The following is a 7,904-nucleotide window of genomic DNA, read 5'->3' as shown; positions in this document are numbered from 1 at the left end:
CATGGGGCACAGTACCCCCACAAATGCCAACCAACTCAGGCAGGTGGAGCCCTATACATCACTCTCTGTGGGCTGAGCCCTCTCCTGTCTGGACAGATTCAGGCAGGGGTACAGCCCACCCAGGTGGTGATCATTTCTACAAGTACAGAGCCTAAGATAATGGGAAAGTGAGCACACTTCCGTTGTGCAAACTGCTGTGATTGAGAGCCCTCTCCAAAGAGAGTAGAAGTACAGGCTCCTTGTCCTGAATCTCTTAGATTCCTATGGAGACCTCTACAATGTGATGTGAGAAACGTCGCACCCAATCCTTTCACCCTTAGGTGTTTGGCAACCCTCTAAAAAGTGACTTTGGGAACTGCCCCTCCCCATGTCCCTACTATATCAAGACTGTGTGAGCCCACTTAGACCTGAATGTGGACAGAGCACCCCATATGCAGACCACCTCAGGGTCATGTCAAAGAATCCAGTAGGGGAGAGTGGACAGAGGCCTGCACATATGCTGTGACATCTGAAGAATGTGGGGAGCCTGGAAATGTGGATGTGAGCAGGGCCACCACACACACGTGCTGACACAGTGAGTTGTGAAGACCTCAGACACATGGATGTGAAGAGTGGCCCTCCTCGTCCTACATGTCAGGTCACGTGTGGATCCTCTACAGCAGGACAGTGCAACCAAGGCAGCCCCATCGCTGTCATAGGTGGAGCCGTCTGTGTGGTACACAGGACAGGAGCTGCACCTATTTCTGACCATCTCAGAACTGTGTGAACCCTCTGCAACATGGGTGTGACCCGATCCATGCACACATGTGTAGGTAAGTATGTGCACCTGTCCCCTACCCCCAGACACACACACAAACACACACACACACACAGACACACACACACACACACACAATCTCAGGCAGGGATACAGCTCTGTACTAACTGAGAGATAAGCCATATCCTCCTGCATCCAGATAAACTAAGACACATGCAGGACCCAACATGAGGACGTGAGCAGAGTCTCCATGTCCTGTAGACCTGGATTCTGTGCTGAATTGTCTACAGCATGGACGGGAGAAGAACCCCTTTCTCCTGAACTCACAGATGTGTGTAGCCAAGGGTCACAAGGACGATGTGGCCCAGGGCCTCCATGTCACAACAATTGAAGCCACCTAGAGAAACCTCTGAAATGATGACATGAGCAGCACCAACCCAGGTCCTGACCAGATCTGGAATATCCATGGCAGCAGTGCTCACGTGTTCTCAGGAGCTCGGGCAAGTTTGGAGCGCTGTACACCCAGGCTGTGAGTGGAAAGCCCCGGATCTCATCTGCTCAGTGAGTGAGGACACCTGGAAAATGTAGATGTGACAGGAATCTCACTCCACATCGCGATTGTCTGGGGGTGGGGGGAGTGGTGCTCTGTATGATGTACGTGTGAGTAGGTTCCTCCACACACTAGGATGTAGTCTGGCATGTTTGGAGCCCTGAAAAACAAGGTCATGCACAGGTCCCTGGTGCCCTTGTACTGAGCATCTGGGGCCCATGTGGCGCTGGGCACGATATGAATGACAGTGGAGCCCCACCCTGTCCTCATCGCTGCAGGGACTTATATACAAGGCCCCTGTAACTGCCGTATAGCAAGGTCCCACCACATCTCTAACATTTCAGTTGTGTGGAATCCTGTTCAATGTGCATGTGAGGTGATAGCCTCATATACAGAAAACCTCAGGCATGAGCAGATTCCTGGAAAACACGGACGTGAACACAACTCACCATGTATTTACTTTTCATTTCATCATGCTCCTTCTACAGTTGTCACCTGAGATCCCCATGACCTCACTAACTAGCTGTGTATGGGGTCCTCTCTAATTTAAAAGTGAGCAGGCTGGCTGTATCCCCCTGACTTGCCATCCCTGTGCATGTTCTACATGTGTGCAACCATTTATAATGCAGCTGTGAATCAGCGGCCACAGGTCCCAAACACATCACCTGTGTGTAGGCCTCTAAAAAGAGAACATAGAGACATTCCCGTGTCCTCATCCTGTCTGGAGGGTGGGGCCCTATAAAAAGTGCACGTGAACAGGAACCCAAGTCTATGTCATGATGTCCTGAGACCTACCTGTATTTATCCTTGTAGAATGTGGATGTACCTAAAGCTCCCCAGGTCGTGACCACCAAGACCATGCACAGAGTCCGATAAAATGTGAGTGTAAGTAGAAGCTCCCATAGCCCACCCATGTCCTGACTATATCAGGCATATACAGAACCCTACATGATGTAAGTGACCAGAACCCTACCCTTGTCTCAAGCATTGTACATGTGCAAGCACCTCTTATCATGTGGATGTGACCAGAGCGTCCTGCTGTCCTGACCCCTGCACACTGTGATTGTGAGCAGAGCCTCCCCCGTGTCCTGACAACTTCAGGCATTGTGGTGCCCTGACAACATGAACATCGGCAGAGCCCTTCAACACACTGATAGTCATGGGTATGTGTGATTCTGCTACAAGGTCAGCAGACGCCACATGCCCTGGACACCTGCATCATGCATGGAGCCCTCTACAGGGTGGGTGTGAGAAGAGGCCCACCATTCCCTGACCCTCTCAGGTGGGTGTGGATGTGAGCAGAACCATCCCAGTGTTGTGCTCATCTCATGCATGTGGAGCCCTCTTCAACATGGAATATGAACAGAGCAGCCCATTTGCTCAGTGGCTCAGGCATGTGTGGAACCCTCTACAAGGGAATGGTATAGTGCCCCCCAAAAAGGCTGAGCAACTCAGGCAGGTGTGGAGCCCTGCACAATACTATATGTGGGCATTGCTTACTAGTGTGCGGAAAACCTCAGACAGGTGTAGAGTTTCAAAAGGTGGTGCTGCGCATGGTGGCACATACTCGTAATCCCAGCAAATGGAGGATGAGGAAGGAGGATCGCTGTGAATTCAAGACCAGCCTGGCCTACATAGTGAGCTCCAGATCGGTCTCAAATACATAGTGAGACCCTGTTTCAAAAGAGAAACAAAAAAACTGGTGATCCTTTTTCAAAGTATAGAGCTTTATATAATACGGATGTGAATATACTTGCCAATTTCTGTGATTTCGAAGCTGTCTCCTGACCTAACAGAAGCAAAAGCACCACATCCTGAAACTCTACAGGTCCTGCACATACCTCTATAACGCACGGTGAGAAATGTCCCACCACATCCTCATAACCTCGGGTGTTTGTCCACCCCCTATAATGTTACTTTGGGAACCACCCCTCCCCACATCCACACTAGTTCATACCTCTGTGTGGAGCCGTCTTCAACCTGAATACAGCCAAAGCTCCCAACCTGTGGACCCTGTCAGGTGTCTGTGGAGGAATCTACTATGTGATTGTGGACAGAAGCCCCCGTACACATCTGGACCTGACTACTGAGGGACATGGACGGATGCTCAACATATAGGTGAACAGAGCTACCGCCCACATGTCCCGACACACTCAGGCATTTGTGAAGATCTGAGCAACACGATGTGAAGAGCGGCCCTCCATGTCCTGCCAATCAGAGCATGTGTGGTCCTTCTAAAAACCATCTGAGGTCCAAGTGGTGCCTGGTACAATGTGGCCAAGAGTGAAGCCCCACTCTCTCCTACAGACCAGGCCTTCACAATGGCCACAAGGCCAGATCTCCACCATCTCAGGCCTGTGTGTCCTGCCCATGATCGTGGGAGTTGATATCCTCATATACAGAAATTCTCGGGCATAAGTTGAGTTCTCTTCAAAATGGGCATGAACAAGCTCCCCATCTACCCACTTCTCGCAGCACAGTGACGCCCGTACAATGTGTTTATCACTGAGTTTCCTATTTCCTTACGAACAGATCTGTATGGGCCCTCCATATATAACTGTGAGTGGACCTAGCCCTGTTACCTGACCTGTCATCACAACCAGTCATGTAAGGAATCTGGTACAATGTTAAATTGACCTGTACACTCCCCATGTCTTCATCACATGTGTAGGGACTTGGACAGTGTAATCATTAAACCAGCTGTCTGTTCATCTCGCTGGAAACACTACAATATTATGAACCTAAACCCCCTGTCTGTCTAACTCACAAACGAGTGATATAGGCAGGGACACTCGCCCATTTCCTGAAGACCTCAGGCATTGCTGGAGCCCTGTACAATGAGAACGTGACCCAAGGCTCTCCATGTCCATACTCACAGACATGTGTGGAGCCCTGCACGACTTTGATGTGAGCAGAACCAGGTAACAAGACCAACTCCGTTCTCTGCAGTTCTCGGTTCCAAGGAGGAAGTTATCACAGCTGTCTATTTCCTGACCACCTCAGCAGGTAGTCAAGCCCTATTGAAACAAGGAACTGAGCATTGCCCCGCTGTTTTGACCACATGGGCGCATGGAGCCCTCTGTAATGAGGTTGTGAGCAGAGCACATCCAGCAGGTGGCACACACTGCTACATGGATGGAGTAGAGCCCCGAGTATCCTGCCCATTTCAGAAAGGAGCAGAGACCTCCACAGCATGGATATGGAAGATCCCTTAATGTTGTGACCATCTTCATGAGATGGGGGTCCTTATACAACAAGAAGGTGAGGAGAGTCTACCAATGTCCTGACCCTCTCAGGTGGAGAGCTGTACAATGAGATGTGAGCAGACACCACCATGCCCCATCCAAGCATCCAAGTGTTCTTAGCCTTCCCTACCCTGCCCAAGGCCCCCACACTTGCTGAATATACATGGTATCTAGGAGCTGTCCCTGACCTGGACATGCACAGCACCTTCCCTGTTGAGACCATCTCAGGCTATATGTGGAGCTGTCTACAGTGTAGATGGGAAAGAACCGACCCATTCTTTAACTGAGCTGTGCGTGTGTGTGTGTGTGTGTGTGTGTGTGTGTGTAGCACTGTCCAATGGAGAGGTGAGCAGAGCCTTGGAGTGCCAGGCCCCTATCTAACGTGTGGAGCCCTCCACTAGGAGGATGTGAGTGGAGCCCCCCTACCACCACATTCAGTTCCTGTTGGGCACATCCCAGCCATTGAATCCACCCCACCTGGAGTTCCTTCCAACTCAAGTAGGAGCAGCTCCCGTCCCCGATGTCTGACCTCGTCAGTTATGTGTGCCACTCATACATCGGGGATGGGAGCAGAGGCCCTACACCATGCCCCTACTATATCAGGTGTGTGAGAGGCCCTCTATAGTGACGATGTCTACAGTGGCCAGTCCTGACCATCAGTGTGTGTGGTGCCGCTGAAATGTGGATATGGGCAGAGACCTCAGGCCTTGGCTGGCTCAAGTGTGTGGAACCCTTGAGAAAGTCACTAAACTCAGAATGCTCGATCCTCACATTCTGAGCCTTTAAGTGTGTGTGAAGGCCTCTACAATGTGGATGTGAGCACAGTGGTGCTGCCCTAGGTCCTGACCATCTCAGGTGTGCGTGAGGGACAATGCACACGTTGATGTATATGGATGTGTTTAGAGCTCCTATATCCGGGCCATCTCAGGGGTGTGTGAGTGCCTCTAAAATATATGAGTGAGTAGAGCCCCCTACATCCTGACATCACAGGCGTGTGTGGAGTGCTCTACACTGCATAGAGGAGCACAGACCTCCACTCACTGACTTTAACCATCCCGTGTGTGGAGACCCATCTGTGATTTCAGTACACTCCACCCTATCCTCAGAGCAGTCGTGTCTGCAGCCTTCTACAACATGGATGTGAGCGGAGGCCCTGACCATCATCACATGGACTGGACTCACTACAACATAGAAGTGAGCAACGCTCCCCCAACCCAGATACCTAAGTTATGTGGACAGCCCTGCCAAAATGGGTGCGAACCGAGATACCAGGGCTGATAGGTCAGGCACGTGGGGTCCCCTCTGCCAGGTCACTCTCTAAGTGGGTTGGGAAACCTCATCAAGGTGGATGTTGGCAGAGCCCCTCCTGTGCTGGCCTTCAGTAGGGACATGGGAAAGGACAGCATAAAAAAGGGAAATGTTTACACAGACAGCAAACAACCTCTGTCAACACAATTTAGCTCAGGTAACAGTGTACGCCCTGACTGCTATACGGCCCTGTGTAACAAGGCATTTTTGCATTTTTATATCACTAGAGACAAATAAAGGAAATCCATAATCATCCGGGCAAAGTCAACTCAGGACCAGAGTGAGATTCGCTTTCCAGTCACTCAGTAAATGCACAGCTCTGCGGGGCACACAGGGCCCGCGGTGGAGAAGATTATTAGAAGACTAACAGGACATGGGGGTCTGTGCAACCTGTCACAATGCATGTCACTGGTAAAACAGGCAGACACAACTGGGGCAAATCTACCTGCTTGAGGTGACTCACTGCAGGAAAAGGCCTGGCTGAATCTAAATCTAACAACTCCAGATTGGGTGGACTGGCACCACCAAGTGCCACTCAGACATCTGCAGTGAAACACTGGGGCAACTTCGTATGGCAAAGCCTCCCTACCCTGAGCAGGACAGGGTCGAAACTGCTGCCTTTACTGAAAAGTACATGTAAGTCGGGAAGGCTAAATAGGGTTCCCCACAGTACCGAAATTTGAAACGCATCCTAATGAGATATTTGACAATGTGAAATAGGATGAAAAGGGGAAATGTGTAGGGAAAATGGGAAGGATAGGGGAAAAGTTAATAAGGGAAACGAAAAAAATATGAGAAAATGAAAATAACATGTTTGTTAATTGGGAGGGGAGGTGGGGGTGAACGGAGGGCAGGAACCATGGGAAAAAATGAGAACCAACACATTTCAGGTAAAGATACCAGATCCAATAATGAATGTAACTGTAACGTATATCTAAATGCAACAATAAACTCATTTGGAAAAAAAAATTAAAATGCAGTTGGGCTTCCCTTGCCCTTGGGCCTCCTTCCCACTGGGAGCAGTGAAGCCTGCCATGCAGTCGGTTCCCCAGCTCCAATTCTTCCCACTGGCGATTGCTAGGAAGGAGGGTCAGGCATGTTTACTAAAGATGCACTAATTCCAATTAAGCTGGTGCCACCTTCTCATCATAGAAGAAAAAGCAAGGCCAGTAACAGCTGCTCCCAACGCTGTGGGGCACTGACAGAAGGAGTGTGTACTTGTAGACAGCAGCGTGGCACAATGTGTGACCCAGTCACGTACAGCAGGAGCAATTGGGAGACCACACAATGTCCACCTCTGAGAAAAAGAGGGATCCATAAGGGTCACAGAGCACAACGTACCAGTTTGTTCACAGACTTCTCAGGCCAGGGGAGCCATCCACAAGGGTCACACGGTAGAGCAGGCAGGTGGAGAGGCAGGGTCGGACCGTGACCTCTCAAAGACACATTCTTGCAAATGCTCAGGATTTCTGGGTTCAAAACACAGTAAGACTTATTTCCCGGCTTTACGTGATATGCAAACTTCTTTTGTCCCCAATTCAGGCCTATCTGAGCTACCTAAATGTCTTGTGGGAGTGACTAAGGAAAAATACCAAGCTATGGGTACTTACTAGCAAAAAGCTCAAGTAACACATTAAGAAATTCCAGTTAAATATGAGGATGCAAAACTGAACCGAAGATCAGGTGTGCAATCTTTAATTTTTACAGAATCATGTGAGAAAGATTGAGCTGGGTGTCCTAGTACACATCTCTAATGCCACTGCTTAAGAGGCTCAGGCAGGAAGATTTTCAGGTTGAGGTCAGCCATCAGAGTGCTTTGGCTGGTGTACCTTACAAATACTGTGTGCATACAAGGTGTACAGTGTGATGATTTTGTGTTTAGCTACACTGTAAACCGAGTTCCCCATCAGGTGACTTAACACATCCATCATCCCTGATGGCTGCCCTTGGAGAGTGTACAGGCGCTTCAGGGATATGGGCACTTTAAACCATGAGCCTGTAAAGCCCAGCTAGATGCTGATGGCCTCCAGCCTTCTCCATTCAG

At 49.8% G+C, this 7,904-nt stretch overlaps 1 long non-coding RNA gene across 1 annotated transcript in view; it reads left to right on the top strand.

Moving 5' to 3' along the window:
* The first annotated feature begins 782 nt into the window (after positions 1-782).
* The window catches only part of LOC104853892, a 75,125-nt gene continuing 68,003 nt past the window's right edge, over positions 783-7,904 (top strand). The window contains exon 1 of the long non-coding RNA XR_004517665.1: positions 783-812. This is a non-coding gene — a long non-coding RNA (uncharacterized LOC104853892). The remainder of the gene's footprint in view (positions 813-7,904) is intronic.

This window comes from Fukomys damarensis, unplaced genomic scaffold, assembly GCF_012274545.1.
Source record: "Fukomys damarensis isolate Sample0158 unplaced genomic scaffold, DMR_v1.0_HiC HiC_scaffold_17, whole genome shotgun sequence".
NCBI classification, from domain to species: domain Eukaryota; kingdom Metazoa; phylum Chordata; class Mammalia; order Rodentia; family Bathyergidae; genus Fukomys; species Fukomys damarensis.
The sequence above is the reverse complement of the archived record's forward strand: the minus strand, read 5'-3'. Positions and strand labels throughout refer to the sequence as shown.